This window comes from Megalobrama amblycephala, linkage group LG18 (genome assembly GCF_018812025.1).
Source record: "Megalobrama amblycephala isolate DHTTF-2021 linkage group LG18, ASM1881202v1, whole genome shotgun sequence".
In the NCBI taxonomy this organism is placed as follows: Eukaryota; Metazoa; Chordata; class Actinopteri; order Cypriniformes; family Xenocyprididae; genus Megalobrama; species Megalobrama amblycephala.
In genome coordinates this window covers 29,278,783-29,289,106 of record NC_063061.1, presented here as the reverse complement: position 1 = coordinate 29,289,106, position 10,324 = coordinate 29,278,783, and positions in this window count along the sequence as shown.

Below are 10,324 nucleotides of genomic sequence, written 5' to 3'. Positions count from 1 at the left end.
AAATGATGTTATGAGTTTGTTTAAAAAAATGAATATACAAATAAGAAATATTGGAAAGAATGATACTTTCAAACATGATACTAAACCGCCAGTAGGTGGCGGCAGGTGACCGTCTTATTGAGTGAGTCATTGAGTCATTCATTCAAACGATTTGTTCTGTATGCTAATATCTGATTCATTCATTGAATCTTTGATTCAAATGATTAATTCAAAAAGCTGAATCATTCAGTAATGAAAACAAGGCCGAGTGTTGCTGCGAGATGCGCGAAGGTTCTGCTGTGATCTCTGTTTGGAACTATTTTCGCTGCTGAAACGAAACAAAAAAGTCAATATTGCATCTAAAATATAAGTGATTTAATTTTAACTACTTGTTTATTCAACTGTTGAATGAAATCAATGTCACATTTTCAATCGTGATGGTGGAAGACAGCGATCTTCTTGGTCGTGTGATGTTGCTTAGCTGTATCATATGTTATAAATATAAAAACTCCACATTTTGAATTTTTACGGCAGTATATTCACTGAGTTTGTGTGTGCTGCGCTCATTTGTTTCCATTTCTCCTCGAGAGGCTGCGCAACCTTGTTACCATCAGTACATATTATATATTATTTCGATCGCCACGTACACTAAATGTAATAAAATCAGAGTCATTCTCGCGTTTTGGTGACTCCCTAGTTTTTTTAAGCATTCAAGTGTTAATGTCGAGCCCTGCTGTAACTGTTTTACATTTTGCGCTAGTTAGCTCCAGTGAAAGGGAGATTGACGGCTATATTAACCAGCCTACAGACTGCTTTAAACTTAAGAACATAAAGATGAAGTTTAATTGGTTGTGTGATAGAACGGTGGACCAGTAACTGTATCCAGCTGACAGCAGGCACATAGTAATTAGCGAATGTTTTGTAGAGGAATGAAAACAGGCACCTCAACGATTATTTGCACTTGCACGCATGCTCCCAAATATATTTTGAGGTTGCACGCATTAAATTTAGGTAGGGTGACCATATGTGCCATTTTCCCAGGACGTGTCCTGTCCAGGATTTCTAAATTGCCTACAATGGCTTGAGCCCTTGCCTCTTTAATTGAGAAAGTGATCATATCGATGTGCCCCCGGAACGCGATTTAGGAACGCAATTTCTACCTGGAGGTCTGTGCAAGCCACTGTTCTTATTGACAGTCTTCATGCAATGCATTAAAATGTTGTCGTATTTGCAATGCTTTGACCGTTCTCTGCAGATCCAGCCTTCTCGCAAGCCACGATTGGTTGATTATGTATAATGCACGCTATTGGTCAAATTATTTTTCAGTCATTACCTTCTGCAAATATGAAAACAAAACCAAAACTGGGACATTTTATGCAACTTAGAAATCCTGGACAGGACGTTTCCTGGGAAAATGGCACATATGGTCACCCTAAATTTAGGGAGCATATGCAACTAAAATGGTCACAATTTTGAGCCTCGACGGTGCATCACAGTTTGTTGCATATGGGGCTGCATATCCGCAGACCAGTCAGGGTGCCCACGTTGACCCCTGTCCACCACCGAAAGCGCCAATAGCCAGCACACGAGCATCAGAACTGGGCCACGGAGCAATGGAAGAAGATGGCTTGGTCTGATGAATCACATTTTCTTTTACATCACGTGGATGGCCGGGTGCGTTTGCGTCCCTTACCTGGGGAACACATGGCACCAGGATGCACTATGGGAAGAAGGCAAGCTAGCGGAGGCAGTGTGATGCTTTGGGCAATGTTCTGCTGGGAAACCTTGTGTCTTTCATCCATGTGGATGTTACTTTGACACGTACCACCTACCTAAGCATTGTTGCAGACCATGTACACCCTTAAACGGTATTCCCTGGTGGCTGTGGCCTCTTTCAGCAGGATAATGTACCCTGCCACAAAGCAAAAATGGTTCAGGAATGGTTTGAGGAGCAGAACAACGAGTTTGAGGTGTTGACTTGACCTCCAAATTCCCCAGATCTCATCCAATCGAGCATCTGTGGGATGTGCTGAACAAACAAGTCCGATCCATGGAGGCTCCACCTCGCAACTTACAGGACTTAAAGGATCTTTATATATATATATATATATATATATATATATATATATATATATATATATATATATATATATATATATATATATATATTTGTTATCATTCTGGATTAATAATATGTAATATATAATGTATATAATATTATTAAAAAAAAATTCCAGGCTAGTCCAGTTCTACAGTAGAAAAAAGGGTGTTACAGTTTCTCTTATTAATTATATCTTATCTACAAGTGGTCCATCTCCTCCTTATACTGTCTCTGCTGAAATGTGAATCATGGCCCGACTCTATAGTACTCATTTTAGCCTATGATATTAGCATACAGCAAAAGCGAGCTTTTCGTGGTTATTGGACTGACATTATAGCTGATCAGGAGAGATCTGAGCGGTGACTAGCAGAGATGACAGGTGAGGCAGCGCCAGCTGCCAAGCTCAGGGCACTGGGGACCACAACGAATGAAAGTCATCTAATCCAAGAGAAGACTATGGGAAAGCATGGAACAGCCTGAGGGCCTGACAGCCACTCTATCTGTCTGTTTCTGTCCCGTTCTCTAATTTTCTACTTTCTCAAGGTTTCTGTTTCTCAAACACTTTTTTTTATTCGCTCTCACTTTTTTGTTCGCTCTGACTATAACATGCTTCTTCCTCACGTCCTGAATGTCACTGTAGTCTCATCTCACGGCCTGATGGCACCCATCACTATTGGCCCCCTGACCCAGTGAAATTAGGGGCACCGAGGGAGATGAGTTTGGTTTGAGCAGAAGAGCAGGGTTAGGGGACACCAAAGCTACCTGACAGGTTACTGTCTCATGGACGCAAATCCCCTGCCTTGATATTTACCTTGACTTTGTGAAGCAGATTAAAATTGTGGATGCTGCCTTATGATGTCTGAGCTGAATTGTGTTATGCCAAGCAAGCAGACAGCAGTGTCAAAGGGGCAAATAGCAAAAAAAAAAAAGAAAAGAGGTTCTATGTGTCTTTACAGTATATCAAAAACAAGTAGCATTTCATTTAAAGAAATAAAGTGCATTTTTATTATTTCTATTATAAAATCATAATTTATATTATTAATATTACATATTACATATTTCATATATATATGAAATATATAATGCTGTAAGCTGTACTGTAAGTACTGTAAGCTGCACACTTGCATTTGTTAATCCCAAAAAGGTTTATTTTGCTATAATATAAGAAATTCCTAAGATATAAATAAAGCACATTTTTAAATGTGACATAATATTTTGAGGGCCTCTGTATAGAAACAAATATAGATAGATGTATATAGACAGATCTAGATATAAAAAAAAAAAAGTTGTATCTATAGAGATAGATATGTAGGCATAGATATAGATATACACATAGTTATACTGATATATAATGTGAGAACAAAAAGGGCATGTGGTGAATCTCTCAGTGGGAGTGAGAGTGAAAATCAGAGCCTGTGTAAAGCCTTTACAGGCTTTCAGTGCAGCAGGAAAGCGACTGGCCAGATGATGTTATGGCAGATTGAAGTGGCAGCAGCCTTCACCCTGGGCTTTTTATCACACCATCATATCTCAGATCCGACACCCTGTGGCCACCCCAGTCCACACACAGACACAGATAGGCCTCCAGTCGGCACTTTTGCCCGCAGCAAGTCTCATAATGTCACCCTGCCATTGTCAGAGTACAGCTTGTTTCATTGTGGCAAGACATTTGGAGAAATATTTACTCCCTCTTTTCCAGATCACATTTCCAGGATACACTGATATCCTGATTTTTGAGTCTGTCAGACTGGCATTAGAGCTGATAGTGGAAACTAAACCATATAGCTGTGCATCTATGATGTAGAATATAAAAATATAAACTGCAGTGCCTCATCTTATGCATTTCACCTTTGCCATCTTCTTGTATTTTAACCTAAAACTGACATTCACAACCCATTTTACTTTCATAATGTGACATTTCAGAGTGAAATATTTAACAACAGCAGCAGCAGCAGCAGCAGCAGCAACAACAAAAACCTTAGATGATATTTTATTCATTAGGAATTGAGCACACAAAACTATTCAGAAGATGACTTATGGCCAGAGAAGAACTGGCATTTTGGTTCCTTTCCACTGTTGCCTTATTTGGGGTTTAAAGGTGCCAAAGAACATGTTTTCAAAAAATGTAATATAAGTCTTAAGTGTCCCCTGAATGTGTCTGTGAAGTTTCAGCTCAAAATACCCCTTTTTTTTTTTATTAATTTTTTTAACTGCCTATCATTATAAATGCGCCGATTCAGGGTACGCGGCCCCTTTAAATCTCGTGCTCCATGCCCCAAGAGCTCGCTCTTGCCTTAAACACCATAAACAAGGTTCACACAGCTAATATAACCCTCAAAATGGATCTTTACAAAGTGTTCGTCATGCAACATGTCTAATCGTGTAAGTATGGTATTTATTTGGATGTTTACATTTGATTCTGAATGAGTTTGATAGTGCTCCGTGGCTAAAGCTAACATTACACACTGTTGGAGAGATTTATAAAGAATGAAGTTGTGTTTATGAATTATACAGACTGCAAGTGTTTAAAAATGAAAATAGTGATGGCTCTTGTCTCCGTGAATACAGTAAGAAACGATGGTAACTTTAACCACATTTAACAGTACATTAACAACATGCTAACGAAACATTTAGAAAGACAATTTACAAACATCACTAAAAATATCATGATATCAATGATCATGTCAGTTATTATTGCTCCATCTGCCATTTTTTTGCTGTTGTCCTTACTTGCTTACCTAGTCTGATGATTCAGCTGTGCACAGATCCAGACGATAATACTGGCTGCCCTTGTGTAATGCATTGAACATGGGCTGGCATATGCAAATATTGGGGGCGTACATATTAATGATCCCGACTGTTACGTAACAGTCAGTGTTATGTTGAGATTCGCCTGATCCTCGGAGGTTGTTTAAACAAATGAGATTTATATAAGAAGGAGGAAACAATGGAGTTTGAGACTCACTGTATGTCATTTCCATGTACTGAACTCTTGTTATTCAACTATGCTGAGGTAAATTCAATTTTTGAATCTAGGGCACCTTTAAGAGACACCTAATTTTCAGTAATATTATTGATTTGACTACATTGACACTATCGGATTAGAACAAAACTTGAACTGAATTGAACCAGATGATGCAACCGTTTTCAGTTGCTTTATAGCTGAATCAAATTAGTTTCATAATTGACCAATTTGTGCAACTTTGGCACTGTTATTGTCTTCTGTAGGGCTGCTTAGCTGAACTGAACTTGTGTCATATTGATGAACTTTAAACATTTTTTGAACTTTTGAACTGAACCAACATAATTGACTTAAAGAGCTGAATAAAGACACTATTGCCTTTTTGAGAGCTGCTTTACAGCATAATTTGAATTTGTTTCATATTTGATGAAGTTTCATCATTGACCCTGTTGTTTTCCGTTCTATATTGTATTAATCACAATATAAATAGTGACTTGACTACATGCGTCATATTGCTTTTATGGTACACTGTAAACAAATAAGTTGGCAAAACTTAAAAAATTTGAGGCAATCAGTTGCCTCAGTTTTTAAGTTAAGAAATTAAAAGTTTAATTAAACAGAACTTTTATTTTGTACTCGTACATTTCATTTTTCTTAACTTGAAATGTTTGAGTACACTAATTCATACCTTAAAATGTAATGTGAACATTTTTATTAGTGTAAACTTAGCTAGCTATAACAAGCTAATTCAGAAAATGCTAACTTGCTAATTTGCTAACACTTGCTGAATGTGCAGCAATATAAAACATTTAACATTAATGCTCTTCAAACCAAGCCGCATACACCACTTGTCACCATGATGGTAACTCTCCAAAAACTCACATTAGCAGAAATTCTTCTAAATTAGCATAACAAAACATTAATCACTACTAAATCTCCTACTTAACGTTAATCTAGCACAAAAAAACATTATATAACACTTAATTTTAGCATTTACACTCCCTTTTGAGTGCCATAGGCAAAGCGTGCTGGGAAATAGAAATCCCAGTCCAGTTTCAGTTAAACTTAAGTTTGTCTAAATTAAAAGAAATAAGTTCATAAAACTCAAAACAATGAAACGGTTCAGTTTCCTTAAAATATATCAGTTCTGTGAACTTGAAAGAAAAAGAAAGTGCTAAATACTCAAAAAAGTTCATTTGACTGAACTAATTTGTTTAATTTAAGTTTGGCCTACTCAAACAAATTAATTATTTTGAGTGTTAGGGTTTTTTGTGGCCTTTTTGGGGTGTTTTTGGTATACTTTTATGTCCTTCTTGAAAGCCTCAGTCCCATGATTGTGAATAAATGATGAAATTTTAACAAAATTTTAATTTTGGAATGTATTTCCCCTTTAAATTTCCTTGCGTATCAAGGATGTAAACCAGAGGAGGTGAGTGGACAGTGCTCATATACAATAGTAATGGCTGTGGGGTAATAGTGTCCATAATATGACTGATGTAAGAGAGTGTGAATGTGTATTGGAAATAGAAGTGTGTGTGTGAAAGTGTGTAGAGATCTCCACCTTCCTCTGATGGGGGATGTGACAGAGTGGGGCAAAGAGGCGACTGACAGGGACACCCTCAGGGCATTTCATTACGGAAAGTGTCTGTCCAGATGATGGGAAAAGGATTATCCTCTAAACAGGATTTACTTGAGAGGATAATTCATTGGCTGAACTCACAGAGGGGAAGTGCTGTATAGGTTAAGGTTACAATATCGCTTCATTCACAGCTCTGCCGTCTCAAGAGTGTGTTTGTGTGTGAGTGGGAAGATGTGGGTGTGTGCGACTGAGAATTCGTGCATGGGTGCTACAGTAGCTGGGTGCACAACTTGGAGACCGTGTACACTCGTGCACCATTTTAAGAAAGCTTTCTTAGTATCTGTGGAAAACAGTGCCACGGGGAGCATTCTCTAATGTAAAACCTCAAAAGAAAATCATTTAAGAAACATCCCGTTAGACTTGAAAAAAGGCAGAGAGAGAAAGAGAGAGAAAGGGGGAGGTGTGAAAAAGACAATGTTTAGAACATGCATAAAAGCAGAAACGGCTGTGGTATGAAAGGAAAAAAAATATCAAAATGTGAGCTCATTTGCTTTGTTAAGGCCTACAGGCGCTTGATAAAGCAGTGATGGATATACAAGCGATGTCAGGGCGATTTGCATTTAACAAACTGATGCTTCCCAGCCTGTCATGTAATATTTATGACCTAGTAGATTGTGGTGTTCTCCTCGTTTTAATGCTTTAATATGACATCAGGTTCCTGGAGGAAGAGCGACAGGGATGTGTCTGTGAGAAAGCAATCCAATAGCATTCCCTTTCATCTGGATAAGGACGCCCTGGAAGTATGAGATTTGAAGTATGCCATCTTTGCTCATGTAAATGTGACTAATCACTCTGTAACCGCAGGAAAATAATTTTGTGCCAATGCTGATTGGCTGATGGCACCACAAGAACACACAGTCCCAAACCCTTCCTGAGCTGTTAGGATGAGCAAGATATTGTACAATAGTGGTTACTGGCCAATGGAGTTTATTGCTTTATTAGTATCAGTCACTATTGGATATTTAATAGTGCATGCTCATTTCCCCATTTTTACATTTTACATTAAAGGTGCCATCGAATGGAAAATTGAATTTACCTTGGCATAGTTCAATAACAAGAGTTCAGTACATGGAAATGACATACAGTGAGTCTCAAACACCACTGTGTCCTCCTTCTTGTGTAAATCTCGTTTGTTTAAAAGACCTCCGAAGAACAGGCGAATCTCAACATAACACCGACTGTTACGTAACAGTCGGGATCATTAATATGTACACCCCCAATATTTGCATATGCCAGCCCATGTTAAGGCATTACACAAGCCAGTATTAACGTCTGGATCTGTGCACAGCTGAATCATCAGACTATGTAAGTAAGCAAGGCAATAGTGAAAAATGGCAGATGGAGCAATAATAACTGTCATGATCCATGATATCATGATATTTTTAGTGATATTTGTAAATTGTCTTTCTAAATGTTTCGTTAGCATGTTGCTAATGTACTGTTAAATGTGGTTAAAGCTACCATCGTTTATTACTGTATTCATGGAGACGAGCCATCATTATTTTCATTTTTTAAACACTTGCAGTCTGTATAATTCATAAACACAACTTCATTCTTTATAAATCTCTCCAAGAGTGTGTAATGTCAACTTTAGCCACAAAGCACAGCCTCAAATTCATTCAGAATCAAATGTAAACATCCAAATAAATACTATACTCACTGGAATCGATGCATGCATGCAGCATGAATAACAAACACTTTGTAAAGATCCATTTTGAGGGTTATATTAGCTGTGTGAACTTTGTTTAAATGCTGTTTAAGGCAGTCGCAAGCTCGTGGGCGGGGGAGCGCCAGAATTAAAGGCGCCGCACGCTAAATCGGTGCATATGTAATTATTGCTGAAAATAGCAGTTAAAAAAATGAATGAAAAAAAATCTATGGGGTATTTTGAGCTGAAACTTCAGACACATTCAGGGGACACCTTAGACTTATATTACATCTTGTTAAAACATGTTCTAGGGCACCTTTAAGGCGACAAGAATACTTTTTTTTGCACCAAAAATAACAAAATAGTGACTTTATTCAACAGTATCTAGTGATGGGCGATTTCAAAACACTGCTTCATGAAGCTTTGAAGCTTAACAAATCATTTGTTTCGAATCAGTGGTTCAGAGCGCGTATCAAACTGCCAGAGTCACGTGAATTATTGAAGTTTCAAAACACTTATGACGTAACGAAGCCTTGTTTGCTGAAATCATGGGATTTTGGCGCTCTGAACCACTGATTCGATACTGTTTTGAAATAACCTAGCATTTTTTAGAGTGTAGCAAAATGTTTCACTGCTAATTTCAATAATGGCCGCCAATGGGAGAAGATGCTTTTTGGGTCAGATGGTGTAGTTAGCAAGGGCCATGCTAATCAGCCAAACCTTGATCCTTGGGATTGATGATGATACCAAAATCCTACTCCATAAACTTCCCCCTGCCATAATCCCTGACTAGACGCTTCACGCCTTTTGTATTGCTCCATTGAGCTTCAGTCTGTGGGTGCCGCCAGTATCAAAAGCCTCTGCCACCCCTGCTTCAACATTTCAGACTACCAGCCAGAACCAAACCCTTTCTAATCACTACCATCGTGAATAACAAATCCCATGCTTGATGGCAGAACGTTCCTCTCTTTTATTTTCCAAAGTGTGCGAAGAATGAGTCGAGAATCTTACGTTAAAAGGCCACTGATTGGGGTGCCGCAGTCTGTAATTTGCAATTAACGAACAGGTCGGGGATTTGATTCGGGTCAAGGTCCTCATTTGCATACGTTTTGTTCCCCCATAGAAATTCCAAGTGTGTGTGGCAGCAGCCTCTCATGTCTATTTACCCACAATCTGGCAACATGGCCCCTCCCTCAGCATGGCCCAATCAGCCGCTGCTCGGCATTTCCTTCAATATAGTGGCTCTCATTTGGAACTGGCCCTTAATGAATACAGGAACCTGAGCAGTGATTGAGATTGCTACTTGATGGTAAGCTTGTTAGAGCTGTGAAATTGCAAGCACCACCTCTGGCATTGTAATTGTGGTTGTTTCTCACAGTCGCTTGACGGGTCTGTTATGTTCTGGGCAAATGCTCAGAATGCAAAGTGGGGGACAAGAGGAGAATTACTTGAAGTTTGTGAAGTTTATGAATGGATATTTCTGCAGAAACCGTATGGACATCATGGTGGCATGTTTGTTTAAAGTCATAAGAAATCAGAATTGATCCTGTTTACTTTTGAATACCTAATTGATTCCAATTCAAAAGCTCTTCATTTAATTTGTAGTATCGGGCGATACAAACACAATTGTAAAAGGCAATCACCCATGCAGGCCCCGTAAGGTCTGGCTCCCCGAGTGAGCGCTATCACCCCATCTGCACCATTTGCTCTTTCCACACATTTCAAAGACACTTAGGAGACAGGCCACTAGAACCATACATTGTCTATAAAACTGGATTCTTTGCCATTAATTAATTGACAGCCTTGTCTAAATGAATGAACATGCATTTCCCCAGTACTACTTGTGTATTATTACTGTTTATATATTGTGCTTTCGTATGTTGTATAGTGTTATGTATGTTGGAACTATGGCATAATGTATTTCATCTACGTGATGTTTATTATCAAATTACTCCTTGTTTAATGACTCACATGTTGGTGGACATCAAAATACCA